General features: G+C 45.9%; 1 protein-coding gene across 3 annotated transcripts in view; it reads right to left on the bottom strand.

Moving 5' to 3' along the window:
* The window catches only part of GAS2L1 (growth arrest specific 2 like 1), a 412663-nt gene that overhangs the window by 335471 nt on the left and 58292 nt on the right, over nt 1–18900 (bottom strand). Inside the window, exon 1 of one of the 3 annotated variants that reach the window (XM_069619265.1) lies at nt 13199–14193. The exons of 1 other annotated variant lie outside the window; for it this stretch is intronic. The gene's annotated coding sequence lies outside the window, so the exon portion shown is untranslated. Of the gene's footprint in view, nt 1–12976; nt 13131–13198; nt 14194–18900 lie in introns of those variants that run through there. One more of the 3 variants, XM_069619266.1, reaches the window with a different exon arrangement.

Here is an 18900-nt window from a genome sequence, read left to right as displayed (position 1 = left end):
TGCAAGGTGGTTAGCGGTAGCCCGCGTATTGGAAGCAGGATAAGAAAGATCTTCGTGGGCAGTAAGGAGCCGACACGCAGGTTGGTTTCCGTATTGTGTGCATTCTGCATATTTGCATGTAATGCTCTACCTTTGATACTGTCCTGTTCTCTCCAATACCGCTATTAGATCCAAATGCAGGCACTCCTATGTGTCCCTGAAGTGGAGTATTAGTTCTATCACCTTATTCATCGTTCTACATTTAAAAGGCGACCATGAGGCCTTCAAATCTTGAAGCCAATACTTAAATTTCCTGGTGCCCTTTGGCGTTAAGAAGGTGACTGCGGGCTGATATCCAACTTGGAGCCTTCTAACTACACGCCATCTTGATTGCCTCTTGATTTGAAAGGGCGACCACTGGGTACTGGTACCTTGGAGCCCTTGACAAACGGTTGGAGCTATTAACACAGTTGCATTGAACATACTCCTGCATCAAGCTCTCTGATACAATATAAATTATTACCACATATTTCTGTATTCATAAATATGCCTACAGTTACCAGGAGGCGCCCATAACGTCCTGGCGATCACGTGGTATGCATTGGCACATTAAACGCTGCTTGTAATCTAAAAAAGCAGGCAACTAAATGGCTCCTAAAGCAAGCAAAATCTACTATGGTTGGGATAGCTAATACCATCTGTGACTTAAATGGCATTGAGGAGTGTCAACAAGGAAAGATAACTCCTTTTTAAAAACCTAATTGTCATTCCAATAGGAAAACCAGTTCTCCTCCAAAGATAGCAGCCGCTTCAGACCTTACCACAAATCAAGACAACACTTCCCTCCAGGATAACATGGTGATGGCCATAGCTATGAGTTTAGAGGCTCGATCAAATCTCTTACCAAGCCATGGCCACAAAACATTTTGTTACAGACTTGACATGTTCCCCAAATGTAACTGCAATTGCCCAGAATGCATATGCGAAATCAAAGGGCAACCTTGAGAGTCCTCTGTCCCCAGACTCTCCGGGCCCAGAGACTTTTGGTATGGAGACAGAATTTTTAATGATATTGAATTCCTTGCTTGATCTGTGCAGAATCATTCATATGGAACCATTATCTATGAAATCCCAACTTGTAAAATTTGTAAAATTGTCTGTGAACAAACAGGTATCCGGGAAGAACAACCTGGAGGGGGACAAGACATGTGCTCCCACGACAACTATACAGGATACCGAGGACCTTCATCATTTGGGGAATGCCAAAATGAAAGGTGGTAAAACGGTTCCTGCTCTGGCAGGAAGCATACCAAAAAATCCAAACGCAGTGTACTAATTGCTAACTCTGGCATTGCTAACCCCACTAATATCGGGGTGGCATCCCAGGCCCTGTCGTCAACCTTTCCCAAGAGTATGTCTTGTATTGAAACCGCTAAAGGGTCCGTAATTGTGGGGAAGGTCAAATCAAAAAAAGATCAGCGTTATACCCTCGGCCAAAAACTTGTTCCTGACAGTTTTTGTAACAAAACGTCTATGGCTGGATCCTCGCAATCACAAGATCATTGTCTGCAGTCAGTACGAAATACTAGAATGGGAAATGACGATACGGCTTGCCCTAGTGGCACTGCACAACGGATTACAAACATTCTGCAACCTGAAGAGATGCCTGTAAATAATTGATTGGAGACGGGAGATGGACGTGTGTTACACAGAGTGGGGATAAGCTTACCTTTAAAAAAAATTCTGTGGTGAACCTTGATAATGTTTTAAATTGTACAAGTACAGATACAATGATGGTAACAGATGTATATGTCACCACGGCAAGTCCTTTCTTAAACGGCTCTAAGATGCTTGAATTGCTACATCAATTCCTGGCTGTCAGTAACATATCAGCCCATGAGCTAAAGAGAGCTGAGATCCTACTGTCATTTTGGGGACCTAATTGGGCTGTACTACACTGGGTATCACCCATTACAGTGGAGTTCATTATGACACAGGCCACCTTCTTTTGTGATCTTGGATATGAATTTGCAAGGGTCCTGCCACACAGGGAGCATACAGGAAACAAATATACAGTGGAGAGTAAGAGTGCAAGCCTCACTGATAATATGATGAATGATCTAGTCACCAGGGAATGCCAGGAACTCCACTCAAAAGGCAATCTATCAATGAGACAAGCAAACCACTTCCCTTAAGCTAAGAATTGTGAAGAAGTGGACTGAATCGCGGCTTCTAATTATAATCATGTAAAAATCAGATCCTGGAATACTAAAAGTTTCGCTCCTTTATTTCTAACCCCAAAGGCACTCTATTATTATTAGCAGCTGTTATTATCCTACTGCAAGAGATTTGGCTTAGGGAAAATGTTTATATTGATGGCTATATAATCTACCAAACCCCTGCACGTAAAAATAAGTCAGGCAGGCCGTTCGGGGGTCTCATTGTTGCAGTTTCTAATTATTTGCAGGCAACCACTGAGAAATTAGAGTGCAGCTCAGACTTTATGTTAGCCACCATGATAGCCATCCCAGGGGCGAAGTGGAAGGATGAAATGGTATTGATTAATGTTTACAATCTGCCAGGAAATGACAACATGGAATCTATTATAGATCAGATGGAATATCTCATAGATTGATGGAAAACAAAACACCCTAAAGGCCTATATTATGTTATAAGAGACCTGAATTTCCAACGCCCCGATTTCCCAGAAAAAGGGTGAGGGTGCTGGAATGCACACCTACGTCAGAAATGAATATGAGATGTGGGCTTTCGGTCCAGAAGAAAATTAAAGTTTAATAAGCCAAAATCATCGGACCTCACTGATTAGTAAACATCAATTATATCAACTGCTAAATGTGAGACATGATGACTTGTTTTTTAATTGTACTAATGGGCGACCATTTTCCTTGATTGATTTTGTGCTGTTTCAAGTAGCTGGGTATGTACCTATTAGTGATTTTAGACTTATTGGTAATAAGTGTAGTGATCACGTGATAATTGAATTCTCTCTGAAGATAGCACAGAAGGCTGATCAGAAGAGATTAAAAGGGGATTATTGTATTAGCAATAAGGGCAATTGCATACAATGGACCAGAAACAAACTGTGTAAGATTAATGATTCAATATTAGCGGCATTGACTGAGGATAATCTCCCCACATTTACTAATATGGAGATCATTTATTCCACAGTTCAGAACTCACTAAGAATGGCTCTGAACCATCATCATAAAATCCCCTATAGTAGTTGTACTCACAAAAACATTTATGATCTGACTGTAGCCAAAAGGAAAAAAGAACGCCATAGCAATGTACGCTGGTTAAAAAGAAACACACAGGATTTTGAGACAGGAACTATGAGAGTAAAGAAACTGAAAATGTAATACATATATTGGAGCATGATGGGTATCTATAGCCTCTGCACAGTGGAAAATAATGTTTATGACATTAAAAGACAACATGCAAAGATTCTGGCACATCTATAAAAAGTATAACTTTGGGATACTAGGAATTCGAGAGATTAACCCTATATCTATTGATTGCTGGAGAACTTACATACTAAGCCTCAGGACCTCTGCTAGCCTTAGCGATCCCGCCGGACTACACCATCCTCAGAGCTGATAGAGCCCACTCTACCAGAGGTGGTGTAGTCATTATTGCCAAGAATAACCTACAACTCAGATCGAATTCTATCGAAGACATTGCAGGGTATGAATTCCTTTTAGGTAAACTAGCTACGAATGAGAACACTACGATTAACATAGTAGTAATATATAGAACACCTAGCACCAACAGTCACCCAGAAATAGACATCCCGCTATTTCTTTCATCCTTCATTAAACCTAACACAAAATGCATTATCCTGGGAGACCTAAATCTGGGCTTCAATGATGACCAAGACCATAAAGCTGAAGTCCTACACTCAGCAATCAAAGATATGAATTTTTCCCAACTGGTGAATGCTCCCACCATATCAAAGGCAGAACCCTTGATTGGATACTCTCACTGAATAATAATAATAATAAAAATAATTTAGCATTTATATAGCGCTACAAACACTCAGGTATCTGAGCGCTGCTTATTATTACCCACGGTGTGTGGTGCTCATTTATCAACCTCGGAAGGATGAAAGGCTGAGTTTGGCCCTGCCGAGATTAGAACCTGCGTCAGCAGGCTCAGCACAGAGGTCAAAGCAAGCACTCTACTCGCTGTGCTATCGGACCGGCTAAGTAAGTCTAGCCAATAATAGACTTACTGTTGATAAAATCAGCCCCCTAGATTGGACGGACAATTTCTGCATAAAATTCAGACTTATGAATGATGAACCCTGTCCCCCTAAAACCAAAGCAATGGCCATCCCCGAATCTAGAAACCCCAGTAAGCTAACTGTAGAGAATTTTGCCCCCATACTTAACAGAACATTAGAAACCAATTCAATCGTCAGCAATGACCCAAGTACCTTCGCGGACTATTACCACAAATGCCTTTCCATCACCACTGATGAAGTAGCGCCAATAACAACCAAAACACGACGTGTTGACAAAAAGACGCATTTCTGGTTCAATGAAGAACTTAGCTCCCTAAGAAGAATCAAATGCTCCTTTGAACTCGCCCACAACAACCATCCCTCCCTGGACTCTGCTAAAGCCTTCAAGGATGCTAACAAAATATATAAAATAGCCGTTATTACACACAAAGCCAATGCCTATAACACACGTATAAGCAATGCCACATCAGACTCTAGAGAACTCTTTTCTATCCTTAGAGAATTAGAAAATCCTACCCCAAGTATAAACCCGGCCATCTCCAGTAAAGAATGGTGCACCACCATACAAGATACACTCGCCTCAAAAATTACCTTGTTACAAAACAAAATAACCACCAAAAGATTGGTATTAGAAGACAAAAATGCCTTAACTACTAACCCCTTTTCCACCCCCAATGTAAACACTAATCCCTGCTTCCACTTCACCCTGGTCACCCAGGAACTAGTGCTTGACACTATTTCTAAGTTAAAAGCCGCTAACTGCAAAGGGGATAATGTCCCAGGTAAATTAGTCAAAGCATGTGCTACCACTCTCACCACCACCATCACTCATTTTGTCAACTCCTCCTTCAACTCCAACACAGTGCCAGCCAGCATTAAAGAAGCCTGGGTCACCCCACTTCTAAAACAAACAACTCTTGACCCTACAGTACCTACCAATTATCGTCCCATAACAACGGTCCCTTGCCTACTCAAAGTCATAGATAAAATAGCATATACACAAACAAGCATACCTCGAACAAAATCATCTCCTCGGAACCAGACAATCAGGCTTTAGGCCTAACCACAGTACAGAAACAGCCCTTCTGGATCTTAAAATCCAGATGGATACTAACAGAGATTCAGGGAAACTCTGTATCTTCCTGCTGTTAGACCTGTCTGCAGCATTTGACCTTGTGGACCATGACAAACTGTGTACCACACTAGCCAATGACTTCAACTTTTCCAACGATGCCACCATGTGGGTGAAATCCTTCCTCGCCAAACGTACCTCTAGAGTTGCAATAGGTAAAGAAGCGGCCGATCCCATCCCAGTACCCATTGGAATACCCCAAGGATCCAGCCTCTCGCCAACACTCTATAAAGCCTACACAAAGCACCTATTCTCAGCATTAGATGATATGGGTGTCATCTACACCATCTTTGCAGATGACACCCAGATCCTCATACCCATCTCAGGGAACTACGACCAAGACACTACAACCATTAATAAAATATACGCCATCAGTCAAAATTGGATGTCACTAAACAGTCTCTGTCTTAATGATGTGATCGTAGGCTCCCAATCTAAAATAGCCGGCCTCCACTCAGAATACACTTCTATCAATATCGACAGCACCATGATCCCAGTACTTAAGCAAGTAAAAACATTAGGTGTATACCAAATGCTAACCTTACCATGACCAAACACATCAACACGCTCGCATTATCCACGGCATACACATCCAAACTTATTGCACTAAGTCGTCAGTTTCTGACTCCCACCAACTGTAGCACCCTTGCCAGGGCTCTGATATTATCTAAGTTGGACTACTGCAATGCATTACTACTAGGGACCTCCAATACTCAGCTCAGTAAATTGCAACTTTTGCAAAATAATTCCTTACGGGCAGCATTAGGGATAAGAAAGTTTGATCACATCTCGAAGATCAGGAAAGATGCTCATTGGCTTCCCATAAAAGCCAGAATTATCTTTAAAACACTCCTCATTGCTCACAAATGTCTCACCAAAAAAGACCCAACCTACCTTAATAAAGCATTACAAACAAAAAGAAGCTACCAGAACTCTGAGATCTAACGACAATCAATTCTTAGCCGCACCCCGCTACAAAACCTCTAGAGCGGGGGTAGTAGCTTCCTTGTCCTGGCCCCCAAACACTGGAACCCACTACCCATCAACATCAAACAAGAGACATCTTTCCCCAGATTCAAAAACGTGGCTATTTAACCAATACTAGTTTATCAGGGTACCTAACTGATACTAGTATAAAGCCTGTCACTTTCATGTGTAAATAATGTTCACTATTGTATGATATGTTCTGCTGCAGGTTAATTTTTACTGTTTTTCTGTACCTTGCATAAATGTATGACTAACTTGCCTAAGCTGTCTGTAACCACGCTGTGATACCCCAGGGTCTGGGCGTGTAACAAATGAATAAAATAAATAAAAAATAAATATTATAGAGAGCAAATTACTGAGATCAGCAGCGGTTATTGCAATATAGGGAACAAAGATTTGTTTTAAGTTCACTGTAGCTGAGATTTACTAAATAATTGGGGATGTGAAGCCATCTAGGGCTCCTGGCCCTGATGGACTACCGAATATACTACATAAGGAAAACATAACGGTATGGGCCTCAATTTTGAACATAGTTTTCAGTGAAATTGTGTGCATGGCACAAATACCGAATTCCTAATACCTATTTATAAACAAAGGAGCTAGAGACAGCCCGTCTAACTACAGAATCCTGGCAATGATAGACTCCAGAGCAAAATCCTTAGCAAACTGTTGTTAAACTACATAAATGTGTGATTAGTAGAAAATAAGATACTCAGCAATCAACAATCCCGCTTTCCAAAGGGTTACAGTGCCATGTCTACGCCTGGGTCTTAATCTCTCTCATACATACCACTTTGCTATCATAAAGTAAAACTCTGTATATTTGTTATATAGATTATTGCAAAGCATTTGACACAGTTAACCACCAACTACTCTGGGAAAAGATGGAGAAAGGCGGATTACACTCTCAAATATTATACTTTGTCAAATCACTGTATACTGACAACATGGTACAGTTTAGAATCAATCAAGAGGCTGATGGGAGTGAACAAATCCTTGATAATTATGATCTTAAACAAGGATGCACCCTGGCCCGATATTTTTTAACATTTACATTTCAGACCTTGAAAGAGCTTTCAATGATTGCAATAACCATCCTCCATGCATAGGTGTCTTTCCCATTGTCTGGCTCTACTACGCAGATTATATTGTAATTTTTAATCAGACTGCGATAGGTTTACAATGTAGCCTGAATAAATGAGCAGCATACTCTGTACAACACAGTTTGGCGATCAATTTGTCCAAATCTAAAATGATGACGATTAAATCTAACCGCAAATCCATAAAGAGATTTAGATGGACAATTGATGACAACGTTTTGGAAGAAGTAGAAAGCTACCTGTATCTTGGAATGCTCATCCCTAACAACTTAAATAAAGAGTCCTTATCTACAAATATAATCTGTAAGACTGTTACAAAGTTTAAGGCTACTAGGTATTTTTAAATCTGGCGGACACTCCGTAGAGGGCCTATTGAAAGTATAGAACACCTGTATTGTTCCTAGTGCACTCTATGGGCTTGAAGTCTATTCTGCCAAAGAGACCGACTGGCTGAAACTCTTAGAAGGGAAATTTTGGAGAAGTGCTTATGGTCTCCCTCAGTGTGCACCAGCAGAAACAATATGCTTCCAGCTGGGTCTGATTTCTTTGAATACCCGGAAAATGATTGCAGCATGTAACCTATATTTTAAAAAAAGGATGAATGCTGGCAATAATGATTCTGTGCATTCATATTTCAGTGATCACAACGGCAATAGGTGTCTCTTTCCGGCTTTTAAAATATGGCACAGTGAGATTGATCACGTTTTGGATGAAATCAGATGTGCATTGATGCCATTGGACCACTTGGCCACAAAATGTATTGAAATTTAAAAAAAGGCAATGATTTGGGATAGGGATAAGTGAACTACCTATGTAGCTAAAAAGTCCAGCTATAATGTATACTCCATGCAAGCATTCCAACCTGATCCTGTATGTTCCTATCTTATAAACTTGCAAAACACAAAGGTAAGGAGGTTTATCCTTCTACTAAGACTTAACCAGCTTCCTGTGTTGGCAGATAGGGGCAGAGGGGAAAGATCACTGTGCAGGGACAAGCATACAGAATATGTGGAGACCAAGAGGAGACTGGCCAACACTTGTTGACAGAATGCTCTGGTCTAATTTCCATACACGAGAAAGGATACTCAATGCAGGTAGAGGCCATGAATTTTAGTCACACAAATCAATTTTGGTCTGCGATATATGAAGGCAGAAATACTGTGTTAAACTTTACTGTATATTAAATATGGGAAGACATTATGAATGTATTGCTTTAATGGATTTCAGCACAAATGTAAATTTAAGGAAATGTTGCACAGGTTATTAAACTTGGTTATTTTAGAAAGTTATGCGATTTTTAGATCACAAAGATTGGTGACATCTATTTTAAATTGTGCTTTGTAGTCATGTCTAATGTATTTGTGTGTTTCATGGTGATGATTTTCTCTTTTAAACTATTGTATTTACTGTATCATTTTATAGTGTGTTAAAGGTTATATTTAACCAAATGACAATTAATAAAACAAATTTAAAAAACCTATATATAGCAACTAAGCTTCCTCCAGGCAGAAGTGAAGCACAACAGGTTTTCCTCGCACAGAACAGGTGCAGCACATGTAAAATTACAGGTTTCCCTCAAACACTCAAAAGGTGCAGCACAGGCAGCAGCACTAAATGCGCCCCTCACAGAACAGGTGCACATAACCGTAGCAGTGCAGTCCTTCAGACACAAAACAAGTGCAGCACCTACAACAGCACAAGGTTCCCTCAAAGAGAACAGTTTCGAGAGCACTGGCTTCCCTCACACAGAACAGGTGCAGAACAGGTCAGCACAAGTGGCAGCACAAGTGGCAGCACTATAATCGCCCCAAAGAACAGGTGCAGCTCAAGTAGCAGCAGAGCATGCGTCACTTGCACACAGAACAGGTACAGCACATCCATCCATACTGTCTCTCTCTCTGGCGGCCTGGGTAAAAGCCGGGGAAAACCGGTGTTTAGAAATTGTGGGACAGATGCAAAGCAAGAGGCTCTTGCTTTGCATCTGTCCCTCAATTTCTAAAAATCGTTTTGGGTTGGGTATACCTCTACATCTGTGCACCGGGGTGCACAGATGTAGAGGTACACCCAACCCAAAACGATTTTTAGAAATGGAGGCAAAGATGCAAAACAAATCTGTCCCTCAATTTCTAAAAATCTTTTTGTGTTTGGTGTATTTGTACATCTGTGCACCCCTGTTGGCAAGAGCGGTGCACAGATGTAGAGGTACACCCAACCCAGAAGGATTTTTAGAAATGGAGGCACAGATGCAAAGCAAGCCTGTCCCTCAATTTCTAAAAATCGTTTTGGGTTTGGTGTGTGTGTACATCTGTGCACCCCTCTTTGCAAGAGGGGTGCACAGATGTAGAGGTACACCCAACCCAGAAGGATTTTTAGAAATGGAGGCACAGATGCAAAGCAAGTCTATCCCTCAATTTCGAAAAATCGTTTTGGGTTGGGTGTATTTGTACATCTGGCACCCCTGTTGGCAAGAGGGGTGCACAGATGTAGAGGTACACCGAACCCAAAAGGCTTTTTTAGAAATGGAGGCACAAATGCAAAGCAAGTCTGTCCCTCAATTTCTAAAAATCGTTTTGGGTTGGGTGTATTTGTACATCTGGCACCCCTGTTGGCAAGAGGGGTGCACAGATGTAGAGGGACACCCAACCCAAAACGATTTTTAGAAATGGAGGCACAGATGCAAAACAAGTATGTCCCTCCATTTCTAAAAATCGTTTTGGGTTTGGTGTATGAGCCAGCACTTTCTAGCAGAGCTGCCATATTTGAAATGGGGCAATGCTGGTACTCCTCAGTTAGCTCGCTATACTCTTGATGGGATAGTACTGCTGTAACAGGGCTTCTATAATTGTTGAATCTTCTCAGCGATAATACTATGCTTTTGTTGGGGTAATGCTAGTTCATCTTAGTGGGGCTGCTATACTTTTGATGGGACAACATCAGCACTTCTCAGTGGAGCTGCTACACTCTTATTGACAAGGCCCCAGCACTTCTCAACAGATGTATTTCTTTTTACTTCAATTGGTTATTTATAATGCGTGTACTACCCAGAGGTTTCTAAGCTTGGACTGAGGGAGCGAACCTGTGTTGCGCGGACTGAGGGAGCGAACCTGTGTTGCGCGGACCGAGGGAGCGAACCTGAGTTGCGCGGACCAAGGGAGCGAACCTGTGTTGTGCGGACCAAGGGAGCGAACCTGTGTTGCGCAGACCGAGGGATCGCTCCTGTGTTGCTCTGTGTCGTCTTGCTTCCAAGGCGAGCACGTTGCCCCTGAGCTATCCTTCCGATACTCTAAAGATCTGAAGTACATTTAATGATACAGAACCAGAACTATTGAGCAGGTCTGTCATAATCAGAATAACTCAACACTGTCGTGGTTATACAAGAGCTCATATATTTAAAGGGATGGAATTACTCAGAATGTAGCAGCACTATTCAATAACCCAAAGTTCTTAAGCATAGTTAATGTGAAAATACTACACTTCTCACCGTTGTGACAGTACTGCCACTTCTCACAAAGGCTTCTACACCTTTTATGGTGCAGCACTGATCCAGCCGACTGCTCACATGCTCAGAATTGTCATTTCTCAGCAGGACTGCAACACTATACCATTGTGTTCTGTATGTTGAGTGCTTCTTCACCACCAATGTGGATTAATGGCTCTCTCCCAGTGTCTAAATAGTAGATCTGTCTACATTCAATTGGCAACAGGCATGTCCGGAGCTGCCTGCTGTCCATAAGCTGCTGCTCAGGATATTGGGAGCCTTTTACCCTTTTATCTTTCCTGAATGAAAGAATGAGCTCTCTCAGACACAAGTTATCACCCCTACACACACATTGAATGAATATGGTATGGATCTATGGATCGAGAAAACTGGAGTGACAATTCAGAGTGTTTTAACAGAAATATAATTGTTTTCCCAGATGGGAGACTGGCTCCATTAATATACATGGGGTCACTGAGATGACCAAGAGTGAAACTGTACATTCAGTTGTGAGATTACCAGCAACGGTTGATACTATGCTCCAAGGAGTGAGGTGCCCACTCAATATATCACACTGTTTATAGGTGTGAGACCCATCCTGAATGCTTGCCCAAAGAGCGTTGGCCAGAGTTTCACACTGAAGAAGTGAGCATGTGATTCGGGGTCTGCAGCCCACACACACGCAGGGGATTCCCATGCTCCCACTTGCGAGATTTGCACCCAAATAGTGAGATTGTGCTCCAAGGTAGGAGGCACACGCACAGTCTTTGCTCTGACGTTTGACACACTCACAGGTGGGACGCCATTTCGTTCTCCCATCCTAGTTGTGTTGATCTGCCTTTTGAGGGCTACTACAACCTGGATGATTATAGAGGGGCGGAGTAGGGGCAGTGATGTCCTACTGGAATGCAACTGGAAGGCTTAAACCTTTAGTATATGCAGTACATGCTAGCCAATGTTTCCACTGTTCTGCGATGTGCGTGCTTCCCCCCCCCCGCACACCGTTGCACCCAGTTGGCAACTACATGCACATTTGCGGTCCTATAACTGCCGGTGATGTCACTTCCTGTATTTGACCCCCCCCCCGGAAATTCATAAGTCGGATCCCCTGGGTGCAGCACAAGGAGCGGTCAAGCTTCCCTCAAACAGAACAGGTACAGCACACGTAGCACCACAGTCTTCCCCCAAACACAACGCAGGTGCACCACCGCGCACAGAACGGGTGCAGCACAAGACGCAACACTACACGCTTCCTTTGCCCAGAACATGTACAGCACATGTAGCAGCACAGAATTCCCTCAGACACGGAGCAGGTACAGCACATGAAGCAGCACTGAACGCTTCCCTCGCACACAGAGCAGAAACAGCACACAAAGCGGGTGCAGAACACGCAGCACCTCGAGTGTCCCTCACCCAGAGTGGGTGCAGCACAGGAAGCAGCACTGCGTGCGTCCCTCGCACACAGAACATGTGCTGCACATGTGGGCGCGCAGGCTTCCCTCACACAGCACCAGAAGCCTCAGGGGAAGCGGGGCTGGGGGGCAGAATGTGAGCACAGCTGTGCTGCTGGGCAGGGTTCACCCGCCGGTGACAGGGGGCCATGGAAGTGTTCCTGAAGCAAGGGGCGGGGGGGGGGGCTTTATTCTCGTGCTTGTGGTCACTAAAGCTCACGCGTGAGGGATTGTATCGCCCACACCTCTGTTCATTTTCTCCACAGAGGGCAGCGCGCCGCCCCTTCGTGTCTCAGCGCTGCCCAGCAGGTAAGGGGTTAACCGGGTTCTGGGGTGAGAAAGTCCTCGGCCCCACTCACTGCACTGTTGCGCCGCGCGTGTCAGCTGTGACGGTGGCATGAGGTGCAGCCCTGCCCGCCACGTGCTGCCCTGCGGAGACTGCCCACTCCTCACGTCTAGAGGTGCGTCCACTGCCTGGCATAGCAATGTCCCTAGCCTGGGCTGGGTGGCGTGAAACGAAGACGTCCCGGAAATCGCTCTGCCACCCCTCCCCCTCCCTCTCCTCAATACCAATTAAGCACCCACCTCGTCACTGACCACACAGGGGCGCCTTCATTCGGAGTCTCGGCCACAGCACAAGGCAGCTTATCCTTTCTGCCTTCAAACTTCCCAAGCTCGGACCAAAGGGGACAGTGGAAGAGTCGGCACCGGGCAGGTGGGCGGTGGGGGGTGAAGAAGAACAGGGGTGGGACTCAGATTATGGTTGCGAAGGAGGATGGATTAGGTAAGGGGGAGGGGCTGACTCACCTGGATCAGCATGTTCTTTGCCGCACACATGTAATCCCCGCTCAGCCTGTGTGTCATCTTCGGAAACCAGCCCTGGAAGCAACCCCGACCCTGCCCCTGGGGCACGGGGGCAGCCCCCTGAGCCCACACCTACGAAGAGGTCCGAATCCGAACACACATAACCCCGAGTCTCCTCAAATTCCAGGGTGTGTCTCGTCACATTCAAAGGGATATATTTTCTACATACACCCCTGCCCGTGGGGTACCAGCCGTGGTGCCAGCGGGACCCTGGGCTGTGCCATCCCAGAGCCTCACCCTCCTTGGTCAGAAAGGTGTAGTGGAGTCCGTCCGCGCACCCCCGAGATGCGGGCCTCCAGGGCGGGGGAGTGCGGCCATTCTTGGTGCTCTGTGGTCAAGTCGCCCCCGAGTGCCACCCTCCCGTGCCGCCCCCCCCCCTTGTTTTGTTTTAGCGCTCCCTAGGGCGGGCCTTCCTCCAGCCCGGTTCTCCGCTCCCCTCAGCCGTCGCCTGGGCCGGTCCTGCTCCGAATCCGGCTCCCCACACTCATGGGACGGTGCTCCGTTCTGTCTCTCCTCTCTTGACTCAGTCCTTCCCGGAGCCTGGCTCCCCTCTTTCCCCGGGTCACCCTTCCATTCCCCGAGCCCGGCTCTGCTCTCTCCTGGGTCACTCCTCCCCTATCCCCGGCTCCCGGTCCAGTGAGCGGCTCCTTGCGATCAGCTGGATGTTTGCCAGCCCGGCCCTTCCCTTATGATCCGCTCCCGGAGGCACTGTGGACTGATGTGTCTTGTAAGCCTGGGGCCGTGCTCAGCGGGCGGGGGGAGAAGGGAGGCGGTGGGGGGCAGCGCAGGCATGCCTTTCATTCAGCGCAAGGTTAATCCCAGCACCGACATCATCCTCAGAAAGCGATGAATGCGGATGTCTGTATGCACCCCCAGCCCCGCCACCCCAACTCGCAGCCCTCGCTACGAGTGACAGCTACATACGCTGTGCAGGAAGGGAAAACACGGCCAGTGACACCCGAGTGCACACAAGCTGCTGTGTACAGCCCAGCCAATGGCATCTAAGGGCAAACTGCCGGCTGTGTAAAGTCCAGCCACTGACAGACCACTGCATATAGGTTGTTGTGTAAAGTTCAGCCAGACACACCCACGGTACAGTAGACAGCTTTGTAAAGTTCAGACAGTGATACCACAATGCACGAAGGCTGCTTTGTAAAGCCCAGCCGGTGACATACCACTGTATATAGGTTGCTGTGTAAAGTTCAGCCAGACACACCCACAGTACATTGGGCAGCTTTGTAAAGTTCAGATTGTGATGCCACGCTGCACGAAGGCAGCTGTGCAAAGTCCAGACTATGAAACCGAGAGCACTCAGCTTGGTGTGCAAAGTCCAGCCAGTGACACCCCACTGCGCAGAAGCTTCTGTGTGAGGTCTGGCCATTGACATCCCACTGCACACATACTGTGGTGTAAAGTCTGTCTACTGATACCCCACTACACACAGGCTGCTGTGTAAAGTCCGGCCATTGACAGCCCACCGCACATAAACTGCTGTGTAAAGTCTGGTCATTGGCACTCCACTGCACGCAGGCTGCTGTGTAAAGTCTGGCCATTGACACCCCACTGCACACAGGCTGTTGTGCAAAGTCGGGCCATTGACACACCACTGCACACAGGCTGCTGTGTAAAGTCCGGCCATTGACAGGTCATTGGCACTCCACTGCACGCAGGCTGCTGTGTAAAGTGTGACCATTGACATCCCACTGCACACAGACTGCTGTGTTAAGTCTGGCCATTGACACCCCACCGCACATAGACTGCGGTGTAAAGTGTGACCATTGACACCCCACTGCACACAGGCTATAGTGTAAAGTCTGGCCATTTGGCACTCCACTGTACACAGGCTTAAAGTCTGGTCTTGTCATTGACACCCCACTGCACACATGCTGTTGTGAAAATTCTGGCCATTGACACCCCACTGCACACAGGCTGCTGTGTAAAGTCTGGCCATTGACATCCCACGCACAAAGGATGCTGTGTAAAGTGTGGCCATTGACACCCCACTGCACACAGGCTGCTGTGTAAAGTCTGGCCATTGACATCCCACTGCACATATACTGCTGTGTAAAGTCTGGCCATTGACATCCCACTGCACGCAGGCTGCTGTCTTCATTCTGGCCATTGGAATCCCACTGCACACAGGCTGCTGTGTAAAGTCTGTCCACTGACACCCCACCACACACAGGCTGCTGCATGTGTTAAGTTTAGCCATTGACACCCCACTGCACACAGGCTGTTGCGTAAAGTCTAGCCATTGGCACTCCACTGCACACATGCTGCTGTGTAAAGTCTGACCATTGACACTCCACTGCACCTAGGCTGTTTTGTAAAGTCTGGTCATTGACACTCCACTGCACACATGCTGCGGTGTAAAGTCTGACCATTGACACCCCACTGCACACAGGCTTTTGCGTAAAGTCTGGCCATTTGACACCCCACTGTACATAGGGTGCTGTGTAAAGTCTGGCCATTGACATCCCACTGCACACATGCTGCCGTGTAAAGTCTGGCCATTGACAACCCACAGCACATAGACTGCTGTATAAAGTCTGGCCATTGACACCCCCACTGCACACAGGCTGTTGTGTAAAGGACAGCCAGACAATGGCATATGATGCACACACACTGCCCGACATAAACCCGTCAGGGACCGGTGATGGCACAGCACCGCTTTTCCCGAGGTATTGAAATCGCTTTTCAGGCACCCTCAGGCAACCGAAACTGCGCCTGGTCCCGAGCCTTTCTTCTCGCGACGAAAACTGTGGTCCCAGATTGCTATGGAAACTCGTGTCAGCGTGTACCCCCTCCTCCGGCCTCGTTTGACAGAAGGAGGGAACCTCGCCTCGTCCTTTCATTCTTTTGTTTAAATTTGAGTTTGGAAAGCGCCCAAACATGTCTGAGAATGGATTGCGGCGGGTTAAAGACACAGCAGGCCTTAATGGGGCTCTCCGGAGGCGGAGAGACACGGGCAGGAGGACCAAGACAGCAGCGCCGAGGGCCTGGCGGGGATTAGAGACAAAGAGAGGGGGAGGGTCTGCGAAACAAAAGAAAAGGGGATAGGGGCAGTAGTTCAGGCGAGAGGTATGGAGGGGGGGGGCATAACAGAGGTATGATAAGATAATGGCGGTAGAAGCTTAGGAACCGGCCTCGATATTCACAACGCATAACCAGAGGGGTTGAAATGGGCGCGTGTTCCCCCTAATGCGCTGTCCTATGACAGTGCTGTCATTGGGTGTTTCCCATAGGGCGGGTTCTGCACGGCCTCTTTGGGCTCAGCCAGTGAATAGGTTGGGGCGGAGGGAGCAGAGCAAAGGTTGCTATTTGATTGGCTGCGTCAGAGACGGTTTTATGGGTGGGCAAACAGAGAACATGCCCAAGGCCCCCACCCTTCAGGAGGGCCCCACCTACTGCCCAACTTGGCGTGGGGGGCAGTGGGGGTTTGACCATTCATGGTATATATGATATGATAGGTTATTTATAACGTGCTTAAAACTCAGAGGTTTCTAAGCGTGGATCCGGGGATCGAACCTGTGGTGCTCCGTGCCGTCTTGCTTCCAAGGTGAGCGCGTTGCCCCTGAGCTATCCTCCCGAGAATGGTGTGTGACCAAGTCATTGTATTCTTTACTTCTTTCATTTAAATTGCCATTTAGACACTGAAAAGAACATATGCGTTTTGCTTGCATGCCCGCACGCACATTTGACACACAAAACAACAAGCATTGGCAATGCCAACAGTTTGGGCATTTGTGTAGGCATGCGAAAGGCACTTGCCATACACTGCGCAGTGATATTAACTGGCCATTGATGTTAGCAGGTGCTAAATGATGCGACTGCCTGGGCATCTAATAGCAGTGCCTGACAAGCGCCTAATACTTATACACAAGCCAAAGCTCTTGGCTTTGTCAATGCGTGTATTTACTAGGACTTCAGTGAAGGGCACACACAGTGCTTATAAATCAAGTGGGTGAAGGCAGACCTAGGTGACATTTTTATTACACCTGTAGCTGTTTGCAAATCACATTAAGGCATTCAGTTTCAGGAGACTGATTTGAAAAAAACACTGGCACCACTTTGAGAGCAAAGTTTGATGGTAAGGCTTAAATAAAAAAAGGGCTTAAAGAGTTCTAATGAGGAGGTGTTTCGGGTAAGAGGGGTTGGGGTAGGGGGAAGAACTGTGAGGGAATGGCCATAGGGTTTAGCATGGCTATGGGCAATTAATGGGTGGGCAAATAGCCAAACAACACCTTCAATTTGTGCCGCCCTTCTTAGATGCCATTTCTCCCCATCTACTCTAATTCAATCATTTTGGCTTATAGGTGGCTCTGCCACCTAACAGCCCAAACTAATGAGATGACTCATTGCTCCCCCGGATAGGTGCAGCCCCCACCACATGGCAACCAATCAGTTTGCTGATTGGACACATGCTGCTCACTGCTGGTGCCAAGAGGGCAACAAATCTAAAAGCAACTGAGTATAGTTTTGGCACAGCTTGCTGTATGAGCTAAATTATGTCTTTGCATTCCAATTTTCTGTATAGCGCCTTGCACCACAAGTAGGCCAGGTAAATGCTATCTCAGTCAGATAGCGGGCCACTGCTAAGCCATGGCACATTTTGATTAGCAGTCGTCGTTCGCCAGGCTAACCTCCCTGGAGCTTGTATCTCCAAGAGAAAACAAAATCCGGTGACAGATAGGCCTTCTCCCCATGTAACAGGAACGTAATAGTAATGGAAATCATGTTGACCCAATGCATAATAAATATGTTTTGGTATGTGAAGGTTTTCATTCAGAATATTTTCTCTGGCAATTATGTGCATGTTGAACTGTTGTAGGAGAAGCTGCACACATTAAATATATAGATATAGGTTACAATCTCACCTTAGTCCCTGCCGCTCAATGTTGGCAATCATTTTGAAAAACAAAAAACACTGACATGCTTACTTCTTTATTAGTGTGCGCTTTTCACCACGCCTGTTACAGTTCATCTGTGGTGCAGGGCTGGCATCCACACTCCAGCCATTAACACCTTATACACCTCAATCAGCGCCTAGCTAAGGTGATGGCTGACAACAAAAGGAGAGTGAAAACAGGCAGGACAAGTGTGAACTATTTGCATAGTCTGAGATGTTGCACTGTGGGAGGGGCCTCCACCTGGCTACCCAGAAAAGAAGATGTTAAAGTTAAAGACAAACTATAGAACTGGCTAAGTTGGAAGATGAAATTCAAAAACTAGTTTCTATAGAGGCCTTTACCAAGAGACTGGATCAAATCATCAAAGAGATGAAAGATTTTAAAGAATCTACGGTGAGGGATAGGATTAGAAGGCTAAAAAAGGACATAGCCGATTACAAACATGAAAAAGCTTTCCACTACACACAAGAGGGCTATGTCCCGAACCAACAATGTGATGGAGCCCAAAGAACAAATAAGAAAAAAGTCCGTTTTGCGAATACATCTTACAGCTCACAGAGTTCAGATGAGGATGGTTTTCAACAAGATCCGAACTATAGATTTCAAAGAAGAGGCTCAGGCAGAGGCAGGGGCAATGGTAACAATAGATGTAGAGCTCAGAACTTCCGTCCAACACAACGAGGACATGATCCCTCTGCTGGTTTTTTAGACCAGGACATGTCAACATGGGACTAC

The sequence above is a fragment of the Ambystoma mexicanum genome, chromosome 10 (assembly GCF_040938575.1).
Source record: "Ambystoma mexicanum isolate Mex_15411 chromosome 10, UKY_AmexF1_1, whole genome shotgun sequence".
NCBI classification, from domain to species: Eukaryota; Metazoa; Chordata; class Amphibia; order Caudata; family Ambystomatidae; genus Ambystoma; species Ambystoma mexicanum.
This window is presented reverse-complemented; position numbering and strand designations above follow the sequence as displayed.